The sequence below is a fragment of the Mesoplodon bidens genome, assembly GCF_964165515.1.
Source record: "Mesoplodon bidens genome assembly, chromosome: 5".
NCBI lineage: Eukaryota > Metazoa > Chordata > Mammalia > Artiodactyla > Ziphiidae > Mesoplodon > Mesoplodon bidens.
In genome coordinates, this window is record NC_138161.1 from 27,648,492 (window position 1) to 27,661,638 (window position 13,147).

A 13,147-nucleotide genomic window follows, 5' to 3' on the forward strand; every position below is an offset into this window, starting at 1 on the left:
GTTTTCTGGGAAGCCATACCTGAGGTTTTCGAGACAGATTAAGGTTAAAAAGCTATCCTCTGTGCTCTTACATCTGTGTGCGTCCCTCTGAGGACAGACTATCTGACTTATGCCTATGAGTCTGTAAAGCCTAATACAGAACCTAGTACAGAGCATGCACTCAGTACTCATTGATGAAATCAGCAAATGAATAAACACTTGAATGGATGAAAATAAATGATGAGAGGCTACCCACATGCTTTGTGAACTTGGACTGTTAAATATTTCTGAGTTTTAAAACACTCTGCTTAGATTTGTACATTTTGGAGTCTATATATTTAAGATAGGTGAAACTGATTACTAAAAATACTCGTTCTCACAGACTGTGTCCAGGGGAAAAGGAATGGCATTACATAAATTTTGTCTACCTCTTTCATAAAAGATAATCCAAAATGGTAATCTGAGAGAATCATAAGTTATTCATGTACGACCTTACCATTCTGGGTTTTCCATTAACTGAGTTGAAAAAAATTACTGAGTAGGTATTATGAGTAAAATATTAGGGATGTAATGACGTCTGTGCTGTTAATGTCTCCATTTAGTTGAAGTTCTTAGGTTTTGGACTGCTATGTGGAAAAGCTGAATTTGTGGTGGAGAGACTGAAGGGTAAGCATTATCTTCCTGTTGACTAATCCATTTTCAGTTTCCCTGCAGGTGTGTGTATTGACTGGAGACCTAACCTTTACAACACTGACTCAACATATGGAGAGTTAAGAATCTATTTGGTCTTTGGACATCTCAAATTGGGAGATGCTCAAAGGTCACTACTGATATGACTGAGTCACTGGGGTTGGTTGTAAAAAAAGAGTAAGAGGTAACTGAACTGTCACATGATGACAATGAGGTGACTACTGGTCAACGCTCTTCCCTTTGCTCAGTATATTACTCTCTAGATACAGAGGCTGATAAAATGTTAATTCTCTGAACTGTAAAGTGTATTTTAAATGTTTTTTTCTGGAGCTACCAAAAAAAGGAAGTGTATTTTCCTTTCTAATAATAGTGGAACATGGAAATACACCCACAAGAAAGGCAAAGTGGAGATCTAAGGCAATTATAAGGGTAAATTAGGCACAAAGGTTGTTTCTGCCTCAATAATCCAGGTAATTAAACTGAAAGAGGTTCAGGCATGAATTGGCACAGTTCTCCTCTTGGCTTTGGTTGCAGAGACACATGATGTTTTCATAAGTCTGGAACCAGTTTTAAGTTACAGCATTTTCTCTGTGGTACGTTTTGAAATTTGGAATGAATTACTAGAGTTTCAAATGATATATTCAAGCAGTAAGTTAATTTGACAGCAATAAATTAATGAGAAAGTAAAGTTTTACATGATCCTGTGCAGACAGAATTGACACATTAAACCCTTGCTATATATGTATACCTGTAATATTACATAATACATATATGTATATTTATATATACATATATAAAAATATGTACACACATTTCTCCAGTTTTGAACTCCTCTCTTCCTCAACAGGCCCCTCAATTTAATGGGTTCATTTTGACGTCTCTCCCTATTTTCCTTATTTGTCCTTCCATATACCTTAGCTCAATTTAGGATATCATCATTCATCCAGAAACTCAAGTCATAAATATAGGAATTGTCCAAGTTTTCACCCTTTTCCTTCACACTGTGATTTATCCCTCCCCCTCCACACTATCCATTAAAGAAGTGAAACATGCCATCGATTTTATTTCTCAAGTGACTCCTGAATCTGTGTACCTGCCCCTTCCTCATTCTCCATCCCTTCCTTCATTGCTGTATCTTAGATCTTTGTCTTTTCTTGTCAAGACCAGTAAGCTGGCCTCCTAACTAGTATCACTGTGTCTGTCTTGTCTTCCCCACACTTAGTCATCTAGAATCAAACAATACAAATATCCCAATGTCACGTCCCTATTACTCATAGATAAAGCCTGGGGCCTTAGTACTGCAGAGAAATGTCTCCAATACCTGCCTTCTACTTATGTCTCCATTCTCAACTCACATGTCTCTGTCACACAATTTTTACTCCACCATGGAGGACTGCAGATCTTCTGCTCTCCCTGACTCACCACTTCTATGTTATGCTTCCACGCTTCTTCCTAGTTCCTCTTTCTAGAGTTGCATTTACCTCGTTTGTCAGTTCATTCTAATTAATTAAATTGTTCATTCATTCAACAACTATTTATTCAGCACCAACAATGTACCAGCTCCTAGACTGAGTGCTGATTATCAAGTTGTGCTTCTTTCCCATCCTGTTTTTATCAATTTGATATCATTTTCATCAAGACCCTTCATGAGCATAATCTCTTCAGAGAAGCCTGGGAGGCTAGATGATCATCTTTTCCTCTGTACCTGTGAATATCCCAATGAATGTCCCAATCACTACATTGAAATCAGGTTTGCTTATCTGTCTTACCCAAAACACTGAAGTCATTCTAGGGCAAGTTCTTGTGTCTTATTCTTCTTTTCATTCCCCGAGTCTAGTGTCTGGTCCATGACAGTTTCTTAATAAACATGTTTTGAACTGAACTGAAGGTTATTGTCCTTGAAAGCCACCAGTGTAAGTTAATCTTGATGCAATCATACATCCTTCCTTTTTGGTTCTTTTTCCCCATCAGTATTTCTTTTTTTTTTTTTTCAATTTATTTATTTTATTTATTTTTGGCTGCATTGGGTCTTTGTTGCTGTGTGCAGGCTTTCTCTGGTTACAGCGAGCGGGGGCTACTCTTCGTTGCGGTGTGTGGGCTTCTCATTGCAGTAGTTTCTCTAATTGTGGAGCATGAGCTCTAGGCGCATGGGCTTCAGTAGTTGTGGCACGCAGGCTCTAGAGTGTAGGCTCAGCAGCTGTGGTGCACAGGCCCAGTTGCTCCACAGCATGTGGGATATTCCCGGGCCAGAGCTCGAACCTGTGTCCCCTGCACTGGCAGGTAGATTCTTAACCACTGCGCCACCAGGGAAGCCCCCTATCAGTATTTCTTATGTTCACTCTATTCTTTCTCTCATCATTTTTCCTCTTTTCTAATTACATCTCTCCTTTTTCCATTTAAATATTTGGAAATCTGTGCATAAGCTCTGTCATCTACAAGTGGTAATAGCAGCACTGGCCACTTTCTTGGTCAGAGCAGCTTATCAGTATTTTGCCAACAATGGGAATTCTAAATCTCTGGTGCTCAAGGGAAAGGACATTTTCAGAAAGGAAAGGGGGAACATGAGAATGTTCTATAGAGGGCAATGCTACTGTTTTGGGATGCAGTGCAATCAGACGCGGGAAGAGTTGCTATCACTCAGTATTAGAATCATGAGGTCTTACTGTCTTTTAAATTCCTGTCTTCCATTCAATAATACCCATCCAATACACATAAGCATGCAAATAAGAGCACACTTTCACACACATAATGCAAATACACACAGGCTTACTCTTACACTTTGTTATGCCTGAATTATCCTTTTCTCTAATTTTTAAACTAGTAAGATTCTACTCATTCTTCAGGTGCAAGGTCAAATCCCACTAAGTTCTAGCCCACTTTAATTGCACTTTACTCTAATGGGAATGACCACGAACTGTGATAAATGACCCATTTTAAACTTCTAATTCATTGTGAATCAATAATATGGTAAATATAATGTAAATTAATTACTAGAAAATGGAATAAAAAAGAAAATCAGATAAAATATATCTACTAATATCTCTTTAGAATTATTAGATTCAGCAGAAATAGAGCCACTTTGTCAACATGCTAAAAAGGTCTTCTAAATGCTTATCACCAATTTCTCTACTTAGGTCATCATGAACCAGAAACAGTGTGTGAACTGGAAGCAGTCCACAGACCATGCTTTGAGAAGCACTGCTCTAAAGAAACTGGTATTAACTTACATAATAGCCAGTGTATGTATGCTCACTAAATGAATTAAAGAAGAGATCTCAATAGCAGTACCAGAAGACATGAGAATTTGTGTTTTTTCTTATTTTGGACATGCTTTACATTTTTCTCTTTAAAGCTTTGAAATCGTTGCTATTGGCATTATGCAAGTGATTCAGTGTCGGAGTTCTTCAATCACTAATTATTTCCTCAACTAGCATTTATTGAACATCATCTATGTGCAGACACTGCCCTAGATGCTAGGATCCAAATTTGCATAAAATATGGTCCCTGCATCAAACAAATCCAAAGTAAAGGCTGTACTACAAAACAACTGTAATGTAATCTTCAAAAGCATCAGGGTCGTGAAAGTCAAGGGAAGTCTGTGGAACTTTTCCACACTCATGGAAACTAATAAAATGAAACTATCGAACGAGGCACACCATTTGGAAACAAATTCTTACACTCCAAAGAACAATAGTTGGAATTTATTTGGACAACTGGTGAAACTTGAATGTGGCTTAGACAGTAGTGATGTATCGGTGCTAACTTCCTGATGTGTTAGTCAGCTCCAGCTGCCTTAATAAACTGTGGTCAGCTGGGTGGCGCAAGCAACATAAATTTATTTTTCACAGATTTGGAGCCTGGCAAGTCCAAGATCAAGGGGCTAACCAGTTCCTCCTCAGTGAGAACTTTCTTTCTTGCTTTTGCTCTCACATGGCAGAGAAAGTAAACAAACTCTATGGCATCTCTTCCTATAAGGGCACTAATCCCACTATGAGAGCACCATGCTTATTACCTCATCTAAACCTACTTAACTCCCCAAATTCCCTTCTCCAAATACCGTTACACTGCGGGTTAGGCCTTCAACATATGAATGGGGGGTGGGGGCGCAATTCACTCTTTAGTACCTGATATTGACTATTTTATTGTGGTTGTGTGGAAAATGTCCTTGTTTGTAAGGAGACACATCCTAAAGTACTTGAGAGTAATGGGGCATTAGGTTGGCAATTTACTTTCAAACAGTTCAGTGGAAAAAGTTATCTGTACTATACTTGCAAATTTTCTATAAGTTTATGATCTTTAAAAGATAGTTTCTGGCCTTGAGCTTCTCAAGTCTACTTGGGAAGAGAGACATGAGAGCAACCGTAATTAGGTACCATTAAATGCAGTGAAATGTGTGGTGATATAAGGGACTGAAATAAAAGAGGGAAGGGTGAGTTTGTCCAGAAGGAAAGCAGAAGAGATCTCAAAAAAAAAAAAGTAAATCTTGAAGGTCAAAAGATAAAACAGAGTCCATTGGATCCATGTTTATTCATTAATGATTATGTGACAAGATTTGCATGTGTGATTTTTATTTTTCCCTTGGGTTTGAATTCCTTTTGATTCATTATTTTAATTCACCATTTTCTTTAAAATTAATAAATGACAAAAGATTTGCAGAAGGCTTGAATTAAAGAAAAGATGGTAATAAATTAATAGCATAAGATGAATTTGGGGGTAAGATAAAAATGTGTTCAAAAAATGATGTCTCTTAACCATCATTCTTTTGCATATCATACTATATTTTAACAAAGGTTCACTCTTGCTTTCCCCTTTCTGGAATCCAGAGGTAGACTGAAAAGGCTTATCTGGTAGGTCTCCAAATTTGTTGCTAATGGCTATGACCCTCCGTAAGTATTATATGAAATTTCCAATGGACATGGGAGAACAAGGGTTAGAGTGTTCTTTAATTTCCCTATATATTATTGAGATTTATAATTCAATCATTGATTGAGCAAGTATTTACAGGGTATCTATGCAAAGGTAGCAAATTGCTTATCTAGGGCACGTCATGATTGCTTTACATGCTTTTCTTTTTTTCCCCAACATTTAAAATCTGAGCCCATATTCAAAAACTGTGAGATTTCACATAGAAATTCCAATATTTAATTCCCTTTACCTTTAGAAGTTATGGCTACTGGAACATACAGTTAGAATATTTGACTGCAATGAGCAGAAGCAGCCTCTGGATGTTGAGCATGTGATCATCTCTTCCTCAGTCCACACCACTCCCTATTGTACAATACTGGCCTGTTATACCCATTTTTGTTATATTCATGGGTCCAAAAAATACTTGAATTTACAACCCTGGCCAAATAGAGAGCTGGAGAGCTTTGAGAACAAAGACAGTATAAAAACATGCATCAGAAATACTAAGGGTTCAAGCTCTGGTCAAGCAAAGGTCAGCAAAACAAGCTCAAAAATGTATTTAGAAGACTGACCAAGATCCTTTCCTCCTTCCTGATTTGTCCAGTAAAATGTACGTAAAACCAGAGTTTGGGGCTAGTGACTTCTGCAAGTCAGATGAGGAAAAAAGTTATTATGTAGTAGGTATTACATTCAGTTTCAAAAGAGACTTTTACACCCACTAATTTTTCATTTTCCTGTTAAAAAAAATTGGTACATATGTTCAGATATTTTAAATTAACACTACTATTGAATTCAGACTAATGTGAAATCAGAGATTCTTTCAGGCATAATTCAAACTATTAATAACTCTACTTTTGCTGATTGAGATGTCAAAGATTCATATAAATGGCATGAGTAGCAATTTGCATTATATACAAGTATTAAAAGCAATATTCCCTTTCTTCTAACACAATTCACATAAAGAACTGCTTCTTTTATATATTACTTCTATTTTGTAAATAACCATCCATACTTTAAATCCACAGAGCCAACTTTCTTACTGTCTTACCAATAAAAATAATGTCTTACATGTGTATAATACTTTAAATATGACAAAGTGTTTTTAGATCCATATGAGGTAATGTATAAATAAGCTCAGCACCATACAAATATTTTTTCATAACTTTATAAATATTTTTCTGAAACACTTAGGTCTGATTTTAAGCATGAATGCCTTTAAGAGTCATTAAAATTCAGTCTAAAAGAACTTTCATTATATATCAAAAATCACGTGTTTATATCCTTTGTATCCCATTCATCAGAAGAATTAATTATTACTGTATTTGCTCCAGAGATAATAGGCAGATAGTGGAACCTTCTTCTTCTGGAAAGATTAAACATTTCTACCTGATTTCTCCCCCTTTTCACACTTCAATCCAATTTAGCACCTACTAAGTTCAAATATGAGTAACCCACAGTCATTACCCTCTGAGAGTTAACAGCAAGTAGGGAAAAGAAAAAGATAAATGCGAGATGAATTTTAATATGTGACATAACATGTGTGATGGGATCTATTTTTCCCCAAAGCGTTAAAACGATGTAAGACTGGTGAGAATGAGGATGAAGGGAAATGTCTCTTTGAAAGCTATGGAAGGTGTGTCATGTGGTATGAACCTTGAAAAAAAATCAGAATTTTACTTTTACATATCTAAAACACGGTTCCATGAACATCTATATTATTAGCTCTTCTTTCCACTGACCATTTATGTGCACTTACCTAATATTTTTTTATGCCTCTTTACTATAACACTTTTTCTTCACTCTTTAATTTCCTAATTCAATATACAAATGGGAATTACTCTTTTGTATGCCTGCCAAAAATGTAATTAAGGAAGGCCTGCTTTCATTCTATTATAAAATTCTATTAAAAAAAAGTTTAGAGGGCCTGTTAAATAAATCATGGTACATCAAAAATGTTGTCTAAAATGCAGCCATTAAAAAGGATGAAATAGGTAACATATATTGACTTAGAAAAATTTTCGTAATTAAAATGTTAAAGAAACGCAGAATCATGCATATGGTATGAAAGCATTATGTGCACAGATTGACATTGATGTTTATGTATATAAAGAAGGAATCTGGAAGAATAAACACCCAAACTTTATTAGTAGCTAACTTTGAGGGAAATATCACTTTCTATAATTCTCTAACTTTTAATTTTAAATAATTCAAACAACAAAAGTATTTATATTGAAAGAAATACAAAGTATACAGCATCTATTTTCCCCACTCTAACAATTAGAAAAATCATTGGCACTTTTTAAGTCAGTAATTTCATTCAATAATTTTTCAAGAATGAAAAATTTAACTCAAAACTAATGTGAGAAAATGTTAAAATCATGTTATATGAAAATATAAATTCAAATTCTTAAATCAAATTCCAATGAAGAATAATTTTAAAAATTATGTTTATAGTAAGGCAGATTTCTAATTTTATTAACATTAAGGCCAAAATAATTTTTTGTCAGTAACCAGCAATGCTCACTATTTTCTGTCAATATACCAAAACTATCAGCAATAATCACCTAGAGGTAAAAGACAGCAAATGTAACAAACTCATGAATCTGCTTTATCATTTTTTGATGCTTTAGAAACTGGAAATTTTTTTTTCTTTCAAAGTATAGTAGGCAACATATAATGATTAAATAGAATTCATAAAATCTCAGCTGTTCATCAGAAAGTGATACAATGACCCATCACAAAGGCAACTATAGATTAGAACTAGAATGTAGCAGTTAGGAAAATAAAGGATTTCCAGACCTTATACAACTACAATATATCTCAGTTGGCCTCCCCAGAGCCACACAAGGCATTCTTTCCCATCACTGAGTCCCACTTGTGTCACTCAACCAGATCACCAAAAATAAATACAGATGAGGAAACTTAGCATCCTAGAGGCACCATTATTTGTCACCCACAAATCTCATGAGCAGTGAGCAAATGATAGTGTACAAACACAGCATAAGAGATCATCAGCTAAGGTAAAATAAATGTAACCTGCCTTGCTATCTTTGTGGCTCCTAGCCCACTATTGATTTTTATGTTATTATTGTTTTGTTTTTGTCTTATGTTTTTAATCTGTACCATTCTACCTCTTTTAGGCATTGAGTGGTTTGTCTTGAATTAGAAAAGAGGTGCTAGAATGAAGGAGTGAGAGGTTGACCTACATCTGAACAATTTGCATATGATTTATCACAATTAAACAATTTGGTTTGAAATAGCTACAATTAAGCTATTATCAGAGAAGTTATTTACTAGACTAGAAATTCTAAATTTATCTTCACATACATCCTAGCCAAGAAAAGGGTCACGTTTTCTGGCACTCTTATTAAGAAAAGCTAATACTGAAGTAAATTCTTCCAAATTAACATTTAGTTTACTAAATCATGATAGCTAATTATACTTATGGTTACTTTGGTGGTTTCTTCAAAAATTACAGTTTTAAAATAAGAAGAAAGCTATGAAATTATGGTAGGCTAGAGCATCTCAGTTTCTAACAATATATGGCATATATTAGTATACCTAAGTGTATATATTATATAATTATCTTCCTGATACATGGAAATAGTATATGGTAATGTCAAACTACCCTAAAATTATGAAAACGGTAATACAAAAATGTAAAATATTGAATAAATTCTATCTGCAGTAAAACATAAACTCTAAAAGATATAATAAACTGTAGTAGTATGTAATAGTATGGAAGAAAAATTCAAACTGATGATTAAACACTATGTGTTGGATGATTTCAAGTTTAACAGGTAAGTAGACATAACATTTTTCAGGTTTGCAGAATAAGCAACATCAATTCTATCTATATCTAACAAGGGGAGTGAAATATTAAAACATAGCTAAAACAAATACAACATATTTTATAATCAAAAAAAGGGTTCTTTTTCCTACCTTGAGGCACGTGAGTGGTTCTCTGATTAATCTTCAAGGATACCCTAAAAAACAAATGGAAAATTGATGACATAGAGGATAATAAAATAGCAGGATTGTTTTAGCATTATTATTAACATTAAGTATTAGTGGTCTGTTTGCTGGGGGTTAGTCTATTTACCATGGCTAGGCATCAATTGTTCCACCCACAAATGATTCCGGCAACATTGAAGGGAACATAAGTATTAGAATAAAATATATATGTGGATTGAACACTTTTTACTATCTGTAGTACGTGAACATTGTGATTAAGACTTGTTCACAACTATTAGCCAATTTAGAAAGTTTACTATTTACTGTTGGTAAAGGTGAAAAGAAAAATGTAAAGTCATGCCATATTACTAAAATGAAGCAAAACAACTACCTAAAAACAAAAAAAAATTATAAACACTTCTAGATTTAAAAACATCTTTTTATATCATTAAAAATACAAGTACTAGGGCTTCCCTGGTGGCGCAATGGTTGAGAGTCTGCCTGCCGATGCAGGGGACACGGGTTCGTGCCCCGGTCCGGGAAGATCCCACATGCTGCGGAGCTGCTGGGCCCCTGAGCCATGGTCACTGAGCCTGCGCAACGGGAGAGGCCACAACAGTGAGAGGCCCACGTACCGTAAGAAAAAACATAAAATAAAATAAAAAAAATACAGGTACTAAAATTGTAGTCCATTTTGTGGATAACATCACAAGATTTCAGCTTAGAGTGAAATCAAATCCTACATTTCAGAGTTTTAGGAGAGTTATTACCTGGCATAGGGAATTACTGTAAGGATATTCTAGTGCTCTTCATTAGAAAAGAATTAACCTTAGAACTAGGAGGTAATTTAAAAATCAACTGGTCCAACATCCTCACTTTGCAAAACAAAGCAAGATCCCATAGCTAGCTCATGGCAGAACTAAGGGTAGAATTTCCATCTCCCAGACCCATCATTATCCCACAGCATTAAGTTACTTAATTCTTTGTAACTTCCAAGGTTGGAAAGGAGTAGAGGGAGTGGAATTGTGTATTCTTCTCTGGATAAGTTCCATCATCTTGATGAAGCTTCATACTTCTACCTGCATAAATGACCTATAGCATCAACATTTATTGGATCTACCTCATTCAAAACTCCATTCCTTGGTGAAGGGAGATACAGTCCTCCCTTGGTATCTACAGGGGATTGGTTCTATCCCCTCCCCATGGATACCCAAATCCCCGCATGCTCAAGTCCCTTATATAAAATGGTTCAGTGTTTGCATATAACACATATACATCCTCCTATATACTTTAAATTTTTCCTTCTTGTTTTACTGAGATATAATTGACATATAGCACTACATAAGTTTAAGGTATACAGCATAATGATTTGATTTACATACATTATGAAATGATTTCCACAATATGTTTAGTGAACAGCCATCATTTCATATAGACACCAAAATAAAAAAATAGAAAAAAAACTTTTTTTCTTTGTGATGAGAACTCTTAGGATTTACTCTCTTAATAACTTGCATATATAACATACAGCAGTGTTAATTATATTTATCAGGTTGTACATTACATCCCTAGTACTTATTTATCTTATAACTGGAAGTTTGACCTTTTGACTGCCTTCCTCTAATATCCCCTCCTTAAACCCCCCACCTCTGGTAACCATAAATCTGATCTATTTTTCTATGAGTTTGTTTGCTTGTTTGCTTTGAAGTATAATTGACCTACAGCACTACACTAGTTCCGGGTACACAACAAAGTGATTTGATATTTCTATACATTTCAAAATGATCACCATGATAAGTCTAGTTATCATCTGTCACCATACAAAGATACTACATAATTATTGACTATATTCCCCCCACAGTCCATTTTATACCTGTGACTCATTTATTTTGTATCTGGAACTCTGTACCTCTTAATCTCCCTCACCTATTTCTCTCCTTCCATATACTTTAAATCATCTCTAGATCATTAGAATACCTAATACAATGTAAATGCTATGTAAATAGTTGTAAATACAATGTAAATGCTACACAGTTTTCTTCATAGGAAATTCAAGTTTTGTTTTTGGAACTTTCTAGAATTTTTCTTTTTTTTAAATATTTTCCCAACCATGGTTGGTTGAATCCATGGATGCAGAACCATGGATGTGGAGAACCACTGTACCAAAGAGTTAAATGACAGGGTTCTAGTCTTAAACTGCTTACAAATCAGTGAGAGAAAGCAGGAAAAAAAAAAAAGGAAAAAAGCAAGAGCTACAAAGCTGACAAAAGCAGTCATTAACACTACAAGCAGGGTATGAGAGAAACCGCACAGTAGTTACTTCACATAAAATCTGTTTTCTGGGCAGCTTTCAAAGAAAGTCTAACACTGCTCTTTAACAAATACTTCCCCTTTCTAGGCTGATCTGTATTATTGTAGGCAGTAATGAAATCATCTGCTTTCCAGCTAGACTTCATTAAAAAATACTTATATATTTACAATCATTTGTGATTCTTAATTAATAAAATATAATTTTTGTAACAATAACAATGGTTTATTAAACCATTTCCTGTAAATGCTTTCAAAAGATGGACCGCAACCCCTGGCCCAGTTTGCATTGCTATTAACAGTAACCTCTATGTTTTCAGAAAGTGCAATATCAAAGTCAACATTACATAAGCATAGAGTCCACCCCTGTACTATCAAGGCCTAGAATTTCAGGAGACTGGGAATTGAGCAAGCAGCAGTGCAATAGCTGTTAGGATGTTTTCTTGTGCTATAATCTCAGGCACAGCTTGTGTGTGCCCTGCTGGAAGCTCACAGTATCAGTGTAAGATGCCGCTCCCCTTGCTGGACAAACTCAATGATTAATTCATGTTTCCTTTGCAGAATGTCAAAGGATGAATGTCATAAGTTTAAAAGTCATATCGGATATAAAAAAAGACATTAAATAAAAAGTGTTTCCAAAATGTGAAATTTAAACATTTGGAGAGTTTGAAGTTTATCTAGCGAAAGCAGCTAGTGTCCCTGAGAAGATAAAGCATTATTAAGTAATAAGATGTATTTGTTGGATTTTATTGCTCCAGTTTTTCAATTCTGCTTAAATCATGAAGAAAGAATTCTGAGAAAAAAAATTTTTTGTGAGCCAAAGTTTAAGCAACTTAACCCAAACATATTTAAGAGAAATAAAGTCACAGAAGGAATTACAAGGAAATATGTTCTTTGAAATTTCAGTAATCATTAAAGTATAAAATGTTTCTACATTTTTCTATAAGAAGCTATATGATTATAGTTCAGCACTCTTACAGTTATATAAATATAAATACGCACACAGTATTGTGGATGGACACAATTATATTGTACACAAGCAAATATGGTTAAACACTGAAATACATACTTCTAATCCATTATGTATTTTATGTTCTCAAATATCCTTGACTAGAGATTAAAGTTTTGGCTTTTTAAATATCTCTAATATCAGGGTTATGGTAAATAAACAGAATATAAGTTTCAAAGTGACATACATGGTACAAATCACTGCCAATTTAAGGCAAGATTACCATAGTGTGCAAAGCAAGATTCTGTAGACAGTTGGAGAAGGACTAAGAAGTAAATGTCAAATTACTATTTTTAATACAAA

The 13,147-nt window shown here is 34.7% G+C and overlaps 1 long non-coding RNA gene across 1 annotated transcript in view; it reads right to left on the bottom strand.

The window, feature by feature from the left end:
- LOC308617646 overlaps positions 1-13,147 on the bottom strand; it is a 118,166-nt gene that overhangs the window by 54,151 nt on the left and 50,868 nt on the right. The window contains exon 2 of the long non-coding RNA XR_014015902.1: positions 9,517-9,560. This is a non-coding gene — a long non-coding RNA (uncharacterized lncRNA). The remainder of the gene's footprint in view (positions 1-9,516; positions 9,561-13,147) is intronic.